Here is a 13,884-nt window from a genome sequence, read left to right as displayed (position 1 = left end):
TCAAAGAGAACAGTTAGTAGTATTTTAAGGATGCCATATTGGCATTGAACTGCACTTGCAAGACAGCAGACCTGAGCTAAAACTGTGCATGACCCAGCTCAGGGGGTTTGGTACCATGCCCCAAGGAGCTCAGCCAGGCTGGTCTCCCAAAGCTGGAAGTGACACATCTGCACGTGCTCCAGGTGCGGGGAGCTGCTGTGGCTCTGTCCTCACAGGATGAGTGGCAAATCCCAGTCATGTATGCCTGATAACACTGAGATCCTGGATATTTCAGGCTTTCAGACAGTGAGGTTTTAATGGTGGCAGGTCATGCTGTAGTGAAACACAAAGTGTTTGTGGAGAAGGTGAAATGACTGGATTTTAGTGACGAGAATGACAGGATTTCAGTGAAAACCCTTCAAGAAGTGTGTGCGCTGTTTCTCCTGCTGGTTTTGTTCCTTACAGTGCAAGTCAATCCAGTGGGATCAATGGGTTCAAAAATTGAAATGGCAGATGGGTGGAGAAAAATAAGGCGTTGTTTGATAAGGGCAGGTGTTATGTGTGGACACAGCCAAGAGGAAATGGAGACTCAGCTCATCCAACTGCTCGTGTATTTTACACACGTTTGGTCCCAGCTGGTTTCAGAGGGATTTGTGAGTGCTAGTGCATATCAAATATCAGGTCCATTTCGCATCGTTAGGGAAGGATAGTCTTGATGAGAGCAAAAGGACGGGGGAGATGAATTCATCAGGGAGTGGGCACATGGAAACACTGGTGGCATGGTTTAGTATTGAAGGGACATGCATCTCTTGGAGTTTTTTATCCAGGGATAACTTGCACCATACTCTCTAATTAATGTCTTCAGATTGGCTGCCTCTGTTTACTAAGATATGACTGATACATTCTTTGTTTTTCCACCTGAGGGGATTAAACAAGGCATGTACAAGACGAACAAATCTTTATTAGGATTTGATACAAAAAACGTTTTCTGAAGCACGATTGCAGCGCAGCAATTTTAATTAGTTTTCACAAATGCTTCCAATTAACACATACAGTGTTTGTTTTGTAGCTACCAAGAAGATTCACTCACACAGCAAATAAAAAAAAAAAGGAATCTTGACATAAGCTTTCATGTGCAGCTTAGTGAAAGGACTGAGAATAACTTATTGTTAGGAGCTGGTAGTCTTTGCTTTTCAGAAAGTTATTTGCTTTTGCTGTAGGTTTGAGCTTTTTGTTCTTCTGGATGGTAATAGAAAAAAAGAAAAAAAACTCACCTGCCATGTTTTTCAAACAGATGTCGGGAAACCTACTGGTTCTCTGTGTTTTAATCGCCATGACTTGTCTGTGGTGAAAGACAGGAATATTGACTAGTCTCCAATTTGTGGTATTTGATCTGTGACCACTTTTTGTTTGCCACTTCAGGCATTTTGTCTTCTTTATGTTTATGGCATTTACTGGAGTTACTTACTTTCCTGATTTGAGTTCCCTAATTGGAATTGCAGCATGTGGTTCAGGTTCTTCACACTGGCTGCTATTGTAGCTCAGGTAGCAAACCCTGCCAGCTCCTTTGACAATAGCTTTGCAAGCAGCTCTTCTGAGGAATCTATAAACCTCTCAGGTAGAAATGCTGTGCAGAATTGCAAGTGGCTGCATTTGATTTTTTTGTTTATGCCAAACTCCTCTGTGGAAAGTGCTGGTTTATCCATGTGGTACTGCTATGAAACCAAAAAGGTAGTGCTTAATTTATTAAAATAACATTAATTTTTTTTTTTTGTCTCCATTAGCAGAAACCTTACTTCTTTTGTCTCCATTAGCAGAAACCTTGCTTTAAGCACACTGCATTATATATGTGGAAGATATAAGGAAGAAATTAATTACTCTTTGTTAGGCCACTTAACACTCTCAGTGTGTGTAGGGTCACTGTGTTTGCTATGTAGGGAACAATTTACACATTTTAAACTTAACATGGGGCAGGTTTAGAAAGTGGGGGCGATGTGAGAGCCTTGGAGCTGGAAGAGCCACACCCCTCAAGAAGCTTCTTGCTGTTGCTCTATGGAATAAATGCTGCTCAGGGTTTTTCAGGTTTGGATATTAATTATAACTCTGAGTTTAGTACCCATGGAAGCAACCTCCTCCCGTGACATAAGAATATAGCTGTATAAACCCTCTGATGAATGCTGTGTAGGAAAATGAGATCATTACCCAGTCCAAAGTTGTCTTCAATGCAACATATTGCAGTGTGCAGACAAGGTGGAAATTTAATGCTCATAGATGGAGAGAATTTAATCGTGGAATTTCATTACAAATTTAGCTGTTCAGGAAGCATTCTTTTGAAGATGCTAAAGGGTTTAAATCTGAGGAGTCAGGCAGTAACTATTCTGAAAAATGTGGATATACTGCAAATCAAATTGCAAATCATTGCAAATAAAAATCCAGTCCAAGGAAATTAGCCAGTATCGGTGCAAAATCATTATTCACAACGAAAGGTCAAACAGGATGCTGAAGAATTGGATAGGAGGTAGATTCAAGCCTTTGGATATCTATAATAAATGGAGTCTGGTAGGTTTTCTGCAAAGCTACAGACTATAGCATGGCTGGCTAAATGAGATACAGGCAGTACTTAATGCTAAATATCCTTAATAGAAAGATGTCCTGGAAAAAAAAAAACCCTTAAAATTCCCAAGTAATACTTTATGTAAATATCAGGATTCAGAATTTTAATGTGTATAAAAATAATAATAATGTCGGCAAAAATTAAGCTGGGAGCTCTTATGGAAGTCATTTAAATTTGCTGCATTTACTGAGAAAATGAAGCTGTTTGAAAAAAGTGCTGGATACAAGTGCCCATGTGTGTAGTTTTCCACATGAACAATCAGTTTCACACATCCTGAGTTGTCCATAATGGGCAGTGACTGATGGGTCCCAAGAGCCTCTCTGCTTTGACCACAGGTGTTCAAGCCTTGCTTCAGAAGGTAAATTTTGAAGTAAAGGGGCTAAAATTAAATTTAAAAAAAAAAATGGAGAAAGGAAACAAACTGAAATCGTTGTGAATTCTCCCAGAACACAAATGTTGAAGGAACCTGGTCTAATATATCTAAATATTACCAGGAGGCACTGTAACTCAAGAATATTGCCCTGAACTCTTGTTTGCCTAATACTTAATTTAAAAAACAAACAAACCCCCCCCCCCCAAACAAAAAAAGAAGCAGCTTATAAAATGTTTTTTGTTAAAACCTTTAAAAAAATATTGGCTCTACTGCCAATTGCTCCTAGGGAGCAGGAAAGGGAAGGCTGGTGTGTGCTCTTGTGTATATGCATGTTTTATGCAGGCAAGGTTTCCACCCTGCTGGGAGGCATACTAACAGCCAGATTAACATATTTAGTTTTAAAATAACACACTCCCAATTAAGCAGGATTTAACCAAAATTTTTTACCAGGCTGCAATAAGATGTTAACGTCAGTGCTGTTCCAGGGTTGTGAATTGAAAAGCTGTGTTGCATGTTAGTTCAAGTTATTACCTGGGTTAGTTTTAATGCCTAGCCTTTTTTTTTTTCCTTTTTCTTCTGAAAACATAAGGATTTGTGCTGTCATCCCTCACATGTTTCTGATGCAAAAAGGCAGGGCATAAACAGCAGTTGTAATATAAAAATTAATTCCCAAATATGTCTTTAGAAATAATGGATTGATTGTGATTAGATGCCTATTGAGAAATTTTCTATAATAACTGATGGAAGGCTTGGAATAATTTGCTACATGGTGATACATTTAAAGATACAAATTTTGTGGTGTTGTGTTCTTTTAAGCCTTGGAGTTCAGGATTTTTAGGAAGCAGGGGATGATACAGTAGTGTAATAAGCAGTTTTCTTGGAGATCATATGTGCTGGATTTAGAGATTTTCCACAGCTACCAAATGGCACCATCCCAGCACTGTGTTACTCCTAAGGAGTAAGCAAATATGCTAGGAAAGAAGCAAGCCAGAATTTGTTGCTTTAATTTGAAAATGTTCATAGTTGATTCTTCCAAAAAAAAAAAAAAAACAAACAACAAAAAACAAAAAACCAACCCAATTTCAGTCTTTAGATGGAAACAAAACCTGTGGCTCTTACGTTATTCAAACCAAATACTTTCTGATTTGAATGGGGGATTTGTAGGCATAAAAACTACTTGGATTTTATCCATACTTTAGGAAGTCTCAAAAATGAGCAGTTGTAACTTCCAAGTTCTTCAGAATGCTGTGAATTAAAAGCCATGACTTACACAGCACAGTAGCTGCCTCCCAAGCTGTCCCAAATGAACTTGGCAGTGCTGCTGAGGTGACATTCCTGGAAGGGTTTTAGTGGAAGTGCACTCTGAAGGCATCCCTTTGCTTGCTTGGAAGGTGATGGGCTAGGTCCTGCTCCTTCCCTTTATGCCAGATGAGCAGGATTTGATGGGTTTGCAGATAATAAATGGTCTTTGGCAGATTTTTTTCAAGACTGATTGATAAAATAAGAGGATATGTGAGAGCTGGCTCTTAAGAGGTGGGATTTTAAGTTGCATTTCCAGTGACATCATGTGTGATGTTGCACTTGGGCTCAGGACATATAACAGTGTTTTCTGGGAAGTTCTCACTGACTTCAGATGACTCCAGTATTTCCCATGTAAATTTTTTACCTGCAAGGATTATTAACCTGATCTACTCTCTCTGTATTGCCAGAGATACATTTGCTATTGGAATAAATACCAAACTTGTTCATGTTGGGATAATTTGCTTTTATTTTTTATTCTGGGAAACATCTTGTGTGACTGCAGCTCTGCTTATATAAAACCAGGTTCTTTTTGTGAGCTAATCCTGCCTGCTGAAAAGAGCCTTCCTGTATTTCTCCCTGGTGGATTGGGTGCTGCATTGCTATTGCTGTGTGAATTGCACTCTTCTGCAAGCAGCCTTTGAAAGGAGAAGGTAATAGCAGGCCACACACAATGTGGTCACAGGTAGCCAAGAAATCAGTCTTTCTGGCTTGGAATATGGACAGAATCGTTTGCATCTGATGTGCAGGAATTGTCTGGTGCAGTAAGAGCCATTCAGTCAAAGTAAAACGTTACCAAATGTAACTCTACATTTGGGCAAGGTTAAAGAAAAAGAAAAAGGCACTGTGAAATAGTGTTATTGCTGTCCTGACCCTCAAGGATGCTTTCAGAGTATCATCAGGTTTTGTGGAGGTTGGTTTGCTCCCAGGAAAGGGATTCTATGCAATAAATATAAAGTTAAATTATAATTTCTGATGTCAGGTAAGATTTTAATAAAAATTAACATGGCATGCAAGGCTAAGTTCTTCAGATCAAAACCTTTTAATGCTCTGGGTCATTCTTTTAAATAACTATTTAACAGTGAATATTACTTCATGTTGTTTACTTGGACTTATTTTGAGTAAAGGGTTGGATTGCCCAGGTCCAACAAACAGGAGATTACTTTCTGTTTTCTCTTCCTTTTATAGTCCTGTTCTCAGAGGAGTGTAGAAGAGGTTTGATCCAGAGAGGAATATTAGCAACTTTGTTTCATCCAGTTCTATGGCATATACAGTTCTATGAGTATTGGCATATTCCATTTTTAATGCAACTTATGGGACTAATTTCCCCAGAATCCACTCCAGAAATAAAGCAGCTACACTTGGACTAGTGTGTTTTAATTGGCAGGTTTTTTTTTTTTTCCTTATGAATATATTATCACAACATGAAGTGCCACTACTGTGTCTTGGAGTCATGATTATTTATCAAGTTTACAGTAGAGTGAGCAGCTTGCTGCATCTTATGGTAATGAAAGTACAGAGGTTTCTAATGTGCTCTTTAGATTGTATTTTTCTTGATTTATACAATCTGATCTGGCTCTGTTCAGGCATTTTGTTCCTTCTCTGAGTAGTGATTTTCCACACGCATCCAAGAAATAGATTAGAATTAAATGCTGTATATTGGAGAAAAAAAAAAAAAAAGTGCCATTTGGATTACTGGAAACAGCTGGGACTAGAATGCATTTCTCAAGCATTTCTTTTAACATTTAAAGGTCATTTTACAGATGAATCCAGGAACACCAAGGGATGAAATGATGAACTCAGAATTTTGGCTGAGGCTTTTCCAGCAGTGTATTATATCAATGTGTCAGCTCTAATGCACGCTCTTGGTGTTGTTATGCCTCTCACTCCACAGCTCCCTTTCTAAAACCATTGTATCCAAATAAACATCAGGAGTGATTCTTGCATCGGATGTGATATGAGTGTCTGATTTCAGCAGGAGGGCTTATTCCTGCCCTCAGTGTTGGGATCACATTATTGTGCCCACGATCCATCCAGTGACAGCCCCTGAACAGGAACAGTCATGCACTGAAAGCTGAAAGGAGTGGGACAGTGTTCCTGCTGAGATTAATTCAAGCAGCCAGCAATCTGTACGTCGAGATTAAGTTCATATAATTATATTAAGTTCATATAATTGGCTATTAAGTTCATATAATCAGCTCTGTGTTTGAAGGTACTTTGAAATTTAAGCAGGTGTGGCCCTGAAGAGATGCATGGCAGCCTCTGTCCCTCTGGTGTCTCTGTGGCTGGTGGCAGCACTTGGCAAGTCCCTGTTCTGTGTTTAGTTGTGTTTGTATGTTCCACACGTGCACACCTGACTGGCAGCCTCAGAAAAGACATTTTTTGCCTTTTTATTTGTCCTGCCTTGCCTCTTAAAGAGTTGGAATGTTCACCTGAGAGGAAATTCGTTTTCTTTTCCTCTCTGAATGCTAACACTTCTCTTTTGTGAGCTCTGCTCTGTACCCAGAGATAAGCATGTGAGTCTCCTGCTGTTGGTGGGATGGAAGGGCAGCGTTTAGTTCCTTCAGTGCAATGCCTTTCTGTTTGCATTAGCAAGATCCCAGATATCAGCTGCCCCTGAATCCTGGCACAGGCATGTGGAAGAGCCCTTGAATCTGCTCTGAATCAGAGTTCTCAGGGCTCCACATGGGCCACGGCTCAAAATGCAGAATCACAGCCTTAGGGAAATGGTGCAGTGATAATGTACAGCCCTAGGATCTGGGAGATCCAAATTCCTCCCCTTCTGTAACTCCTGGTGTCACCTTGGAGATTCACCTGGCATCTCAGTTTATGCCTCACAAAGTGCTGGGAGACTGCTGCTAGAATGTGGGCTAGGTGATCCTTAAGATGGGATGCACCTTACATGAATTGAGTGCTGTCTCCAAACAATAGTCAATAAATAATAGAAGGGGAATAAAAGGGACTTACAGCCCTTGTAATGAAGACATTACTCCAGAAGATTAGCAGTAACAAAAAATAACAGCTGTAATATTTATTTTTTCTCCATCCCCCTCCTCCATAACAGTGTTGACCTGCCAGAATTTGCAAAAGATGATTTTCATAGTTTTTTCCATACTTTTGGGATTTTTTTAAGATGCAGAAATATTTCTTTGTAGGACTTAATGATCTGAGGTGTGGTATCCCATTTTCATGGCTGGGATTGGAAATATACATAATTTAGAAAAAAAACCCAAATGAACCTAAGTAGTGAACATGTCTGCAAGATGGCTAAGGAAGAGTTGCTGGCACATATGTCTTCTGTTTTCTGTTGGAAGCTGTTTAGTTGATGTTTTGAACTGGATTTATTTGCTGTATGTTGTCCTTTTGCTGTAGGATTCCCAGGACCTTACACAAGGATTTAGTGAAATGCCCACCTGAGCTCCTTCCCTGCAGAGAGAACATGTTTGTGAAGGAGCTGAGAATGGATCAAAGCAGCCACTATTAAACCCCTTGAAAGCTCCCCATTCCTCTGTATAGATGCTCCTGGGCAATCAAAAGAGTATGTGTGTGTGTGTGTGAAGGGGTAAGAGGGGAAATGCATTTCTTTTCTCTGCCCTTACTGTGGGAGAAGGATGCTGTTCATGTGCTAAAGAAACCCTTGGCTTGTAATCCAAGATGTGAGCTGGAATAGATTGTTGTAGGCAATTTATCTTACTAGACCTGAGGAGGTCTGACAGCAGCTGGGACTTTGGCTTGCTGAATGCAAAGGTTGTGAAAGTTCATTACACTCTCTATCTTTACATGTGGATAGCCTGAACTTCTGAGATTAGACTATGCATCTCTGTCAAGAGTGCAAGTTAGGTATGGGAGTGAAGGAGAAGGATTCCACTGCTTTTTTTGTTTCTGATGTCTGTCCAGATCAATGCCTTGCATCATGTTGGTAATTTCCCCTGGGTGGTTTATCTATTACCAGATAACACAGGGTTATTAAATACGTGTGCACAGCAGGCCCTCCTTATCTGCTTGAGCATTGTTACCCTCTGCTGCAGACATTCTCTGTACACATGTGCATTACAAATGACATGCCTCTGTCTGGTTATAAATATTTTCCATTTAGAATTATCTGCTGCTGCTACAGAGATGAGAGTTGATCACTTGAGCATGAAAGATAAGGGACCAAAGGTAAGAAAAATAAAAATGATGAAGCACTGAGCTGCATACGAAATAAGTGACATAATCCACATATCCTATTAGATAAAGTGCAGCAAAACAGGTTCTTTATATGCCTAGCTGCTGCCATGAGTTCAGGTTATTACATGAATTCAGGTTGGTTGCCTACAGAGAGACTTCGGGGGAAGAGAGGAGGGATTTGGCAGCAAACCTGTTACAATAGGCTTTCTTTATTTGCCAGAAAGTAAGTTAGCTATGTTAATACACAATAAAGTTGGAAAAGCACCTCTTCGTGTTCCTAAGACTTGGAGCCAAAAATAATTGGGTAAAGGAGATGGGAAAAACCTTGGTTTAAAATTAACTGGCTTGTGCAAATTCTGTCTTTCTGCCGATTTACTGTTCTTTCATGCAGAAGTAAGACGTACCTGATGAGACAGATGTTCCCAGTGTGGCAGCAGCCCTTGTCTGAAATGACTTCTTGAGCTGTGCCAGGTGGCTGTTTTGCCTTCCTGCAGGGCACTGGGTCCTGTTCTGACCTGCTGCACAGGGAATTCAAGGAGGCTCTGGGATCCTTGCCAGAAGCAAGCTGACCAGTGGGCTCTTGGCTCCAACTGCAAGCACAAGCTCCTGCTGTGTTCTTGCAGGCTCTGTAATGATTTGCCTTTAAAAGTGTCCTTTATGATCCAAGGAAATAGCCAGCACTTTTCTTTACCTGGGGACCAGAGTGTGCCTTCTAGGCAGTTCAGTGAACACACAGAGATAAAATAATGAATTGGCAGGATTTTACCTCTTTCACATAACAAATCAATCCACCGTTTTTGGCACAAGGAGGCAAATTGTTAATTTAAACCTAGTTCTGTATTGAAAAGTAATTCTTTCCCTTCACAGTAAAAGAAGCCATGTTTGTGCCAAGGGCCAAGGTAAAGAGGGGTGTGGTAATTCCCAGGCCTTTGACATGGAAGTAGATATTTCCCTAAAGGAAAAAGCACGAGGTTTGCAGAGATGGCAGTAACATGCAGCATGCATTGCTGGGCCAAAGCCAGCAGGGACTCTTAAGCTTTAGAAAATGCAGAATGTTATCAGTGTTGGTTTATTTATATATTTGCTATTTTAGCTCTGTTGGCAAACTTACAGCTGAGAAAAAGGTGAATAAAATGCGTGTCTCAGCCGAGCATAGCGTGGGGCTTCATAAATGGTTGTTCTGAGAGATGCAAGCTCATTCAAACACCCAGAGTGGGAGTATGTTAAAGTATGAAAGTTACTGAAAGTTAGCCTGAATTGGCTGTTCTTTAAGCTCCTTCCCCATGACTGTGAGGCAGGAATTTTTTATTTATGGCGAGGCTGTTTGTATCAGTTACTTTGACATTTGGAGTCTGGGGGCAGAGCCATGGCTGCTCTGGGACACTGGTGTAAGGGGCTGAGGGGACAGCACTGACCATTGAGCCTGCTCACTTCTCAGTTTAGGGGGGACAGAGGCCTGCAAAAGGTAGCCCACTTCATGCAGCTGGATGAAAAGCATGATCTGTAGATGGTTTTCCTTTGGAGAAAAAGGCGTGGCTGATGCCTTCTGACTCCTCATGCTCCTTGTTCCACCCTGTCCACCTTCTGTCTTTCTGCCAGAAGTTCATAAAGTTGAGTGAATCCTTTAGCACTGCTTTGTCTTACTGAGTAGGGGAACTTGACAAACAAAATCTTTGTCAATTTGTTAAAAATAAACAAACAACCTCTTAGAAGAGTTTGAACTTAATTATGTTAATATTAAACATAATTATGGCACGCTAATTATGTTTTCTACATTTGTGAAGAGAGTTGTGCTGTACTCTCCAGACATCTGTACCATATAGAGACAGGTGGTAGAGTGCAACATTTCCAAGTGCCATTTTCCCACTCCATATATGGCTGCTCTTTCATTCCAATTGCAAAGCCTCTTTCAGCTTAGTCAAATTGAGGCCTTATTTGAGAGATTCTGCGCTGAAAGGCAAATGCATCTATCTTTATAAGCCTGTTTGTTTCCATAATTAGACACTGAATCAACAGTGTATTGAAGATGACACATTTGCTTATTCCCTGTCTTCTCCCTATGGTGGCATAAAGCTGTGAAGCACAATAATTAATGAAAAAAACTGTTTGTTATTCAGGCAACATATCTTGAAGTGGAACAAAAAAAAAAAAAAAAAAAAAGAACAACATGGGTTAAAATGATATTGCTGAAGACTATCAGTGCCACAGCAAAGTGTATGAATAGTTCTGGGGGGAGAGTCCCATCATTCAGGCCAGTTGGGCTGGGTGCTCTGAAACTGTCAAATACAATTGAACTCAGATTTCTCATATAAAACTCAGGAAGACATGGAATGCATGGGGGAAAAACTGACTCAACTCTTTTGCTAGGGCATCTTTAAAGTGTTTTCCAAAATTGCGACTTTCTAAACTTCTTTAACATGTCTTCTGTCTTGTGGCTGAGTGAAAATGATTCATTCTTTTTTACAGTCTTATCTTTTCTTCTGGGAGAATGTCCCCAGTAGGTCTTGTAAGACAGAGGGTGCACATAATGCTCTGCTCAGCACTCTGCCTTTGCAGAGCAAAGCTGATCTGTTTTAAATAACAAAGGCCAGAAAGTGCCTGACTGCAAAATACTGTTCCGTCTCCTGTGCACATGCCGCAGAGTAAGTCACTGCTTTTGGGCCAGTGTTGAAGATTAAGGAAAAGCAGCAGTTTCCTCAACCACCTGAGGTGATCCTGAAGCCCAAGGGATGGTTTCTCTATGCTGACTGACCACTGGTGAGCTTCCAAGGTTCCCCCGAGGAGCTCTCAGGCCATTCACTTCGTTTGCAAAGAGCTGCAGTGTAACCAGAAAATCAGAAGCATGAGCTGCCTAGTAGATGTCACAGCTCTAATGTGCAGCTGAAGTCATGCTGGTGGCAAGCCAAGGTTTGGGTTCTGTTCCATTTCCATCTCTTTCTATTCTACACCAAGCTATGAAATGGATTTTATGTTTACTCAAGCTTCTAGAGTCAGTCCACATTAGGACAAGTATAAGGCAGGAGTAAGAATGGCCCACTTAGTGAAATGGAGTGACTGAGAGAACAATGACTCTGTCAAGGCTACTGATGTTCAAGTCCTTGATTAGAGCCTGCTTTCCTTTCACACATTTTATCCTCAGTGGTGATGTTCAATTGTTGTGGCAAAGCTTCCTGGTATTGCAAAGCTGGGAGCAGCCACTTACACCAAGAACAAAGCTTTGATCTCTTGTTTTGATATTCACCCTCCGCAGTGTTGCATTTTGGGGAAGAGAGAATGGGTTTGTACTATTTTTAGGTGCATAGAATTACAGTAGCATAGATGTCTTCTTTTCAATGTGAGCTGCTGTTACCTAGTGGTTGGTTTGATACTTCTGTGCTGGCGACGAACCTCTGTGTGTTAGGGGGTGAGCAGTAAGAACATGTGGTTTGATAGAAATTAATGTGAGGTATTTTTTTACTTCATAAAGGAGAAAAAGTGTAGTGATTAATAAGCAGCAAGTCTAATACAAAATAGAAGAGTGCTCTTTGCTATGTAAGTGGCTCATACTGTTTATTCCAGGTGATGCAGTCAAAGACAAATAAATTGAGTAGATATTGGCAATGTAATGTCGAAAATTCTGGGAGTATATCCAATCAATTCCTGAAATACTGCTGCAGTTTAAATGGACACAATCGGCAGACTATTTCTTTTTAATTCTTGGTTCTTATGAAAACCTGTAAGAATCAGGATTTTTCTGTGGTATTCTCTCATTTCATGCAGAGTTCATTGACACAAAGGTATGTGGCATGCGCAGTCCTGAAAGGCCTGAGGAACCAGCTGCATCACAGCTGGTGGCTGTCCAAGAGTCTTTACAAACAGGGATGAATTTAAGGAGTCTTTGTACTTGATGAGCTCTGTTCTTCTGTCAGCTCAAGAGAGGACACACCCACCTCCTTTCCAATAATGCATATTTAATGTGGCTCATAAAGTATGCTTGCTTTTAATTTTCTGTGCCATTAACCATTCCAGCATGGCTGCTGTCCAGATCTGTTTGAGGTGACCAGGTCCTGGAGTGAAAGGCTGATGGTTTGAGAAGCTGCCTGGGCTCGATGCAGGACCCCCCAAAATTCACATGAGAATATTCCTGAGAGGGTTGTCCAAACACTCCCTGAACTCAGGCACATGTCTGAGTACCATGACCACTTCCCTGGGGAACGTGTTCCTCAGGAGAAGTTAAGTGACTTGCTCAAGTTTTTCCAGAAAGGACTGGTCAGCACTGAGCCTTAATGCAGATTTGATAATGCTCAGTATACAGCATTATAGCCATAGGAACATTATTCTGCATCACAGCAAAGGCATCCCTGGATTTGTGGAGGGATTCAGAATAAAGGGAATTTATTGTCCCAAAGGGAATTCTGAGTGATACCATAATGTAAATAGGACATAGGACTGCTGATAAAGAATGAAGTGAACAGTGCTTTCAGTTGATAATAATTGTGAACACAATATTTATACTTCACATATTGTATTTTCTCATACTGTGGTCTTTAAACCAGAGATGTAATAACTGTTGATCAAAGACTTATTATGTTTTAATTAGGAATGATTCTCCTCTAGAGCTTTTACTGGTCTTTGTTCTAAGAACAAAAGTTGTTGAACTTCTTAACTGAGACAGAAACCAGTTGTCAAAGTTGAGAAAGATAACTGGAAAGAGGAAAAAGAATGCATTTTATGAATCTCTTTTTTCCTTGAAATATTAGTAGAGAAGATTCATGGAAAATACTTAGGCTTTTTTTTTTTTTTTCCCCTGGAAATACAAGACAGCTGCCTTGTTTATTGTTACAATAATATAATACGCTTTTATGTAGCTATGACACTTCATTTTGAGGCATGTTATTGTTAGAGTGCCAGGATTCTGATGGCAGTCATGTCGGCTAAATAGTTATATCTGAGATTTTTTTTTTATTGCTGTATAATTCATGGTCTATCTTGGTTTAGGCAGACAGGTGTCTGCCCAGGAAAGCTGGAGCTTCCTTTGGAATGGAGAATGTAAACGTCCTCCCTCTGAATTATTATAATTTTGAAATTAAGAGAAGATATGGGAATAGGAATAACAGTTCTTTACTGGGAATATTAAAAGAATAAAAATATAGTAGTACAAAAAACCAAAAAACCAAACAACTAAAAGAAAACACTGACAAAGTCGGAATATGACCTGACACCCTGTTGGTCAGGGTGTTGGGAGCAATCCAGTTAAGTCCTCCTGGAGTGACAGATGTGGTTCTGCTGGAGTAGAGATGATGCTGTAGAAGGGTGTAGTTTTCCTCTGAAGGTCCAGTGGTGGTGAGATGGGTCCAGTCTTCCTCTGGGAATCCAGTGCAAACAGGCTGTCCTGGTGTTCTGAGTCTCAGGTTTTATCCAGGTAGGAATGCTTGGCTCCTCCCCCTGGGTGGAGCATCTCCCACTGGGA

The 13,884-nt window shown here is 40.4% G+C and overlaps 1 protein-coding gene across 2 annotated transcripts in view; it reads left to right on the top strand.

Moving 5' to 3' along the window:
- GALNT18 (polypeptide N-acetylgalactosaminyltransferase 18) overlaps positions 1-13,884 on the top strand; it is a 214,084-nt gene that overhangs the window by 125,012 nt on the left and 75,188 nt on the right. The gene's annotated exons all lie outside the window — the stretch shown is intronic.

This window comes from Sylvia atricapilla, chromosome 6 (assembly GCF_009819655.1).
Source record: "Sylvia atricapilla isolate bSylAtr1 chromosome 6, bSylAtr1.pri, whole genome shotgun sequence".
In the NCBI taxonomy this organism is placed as follows: domain Eukaryota; kingdom Metazoa; phylum Chordata; class Aves; order Passeriformes; family Sylviidae; genus Sylvia; species Sylvia atricapilla.
The sequence above is the reverse complement of the archived record's forward strand: the minus strand, read 5'-3'. Positions and strand labels throughout refer to the sequence as shown.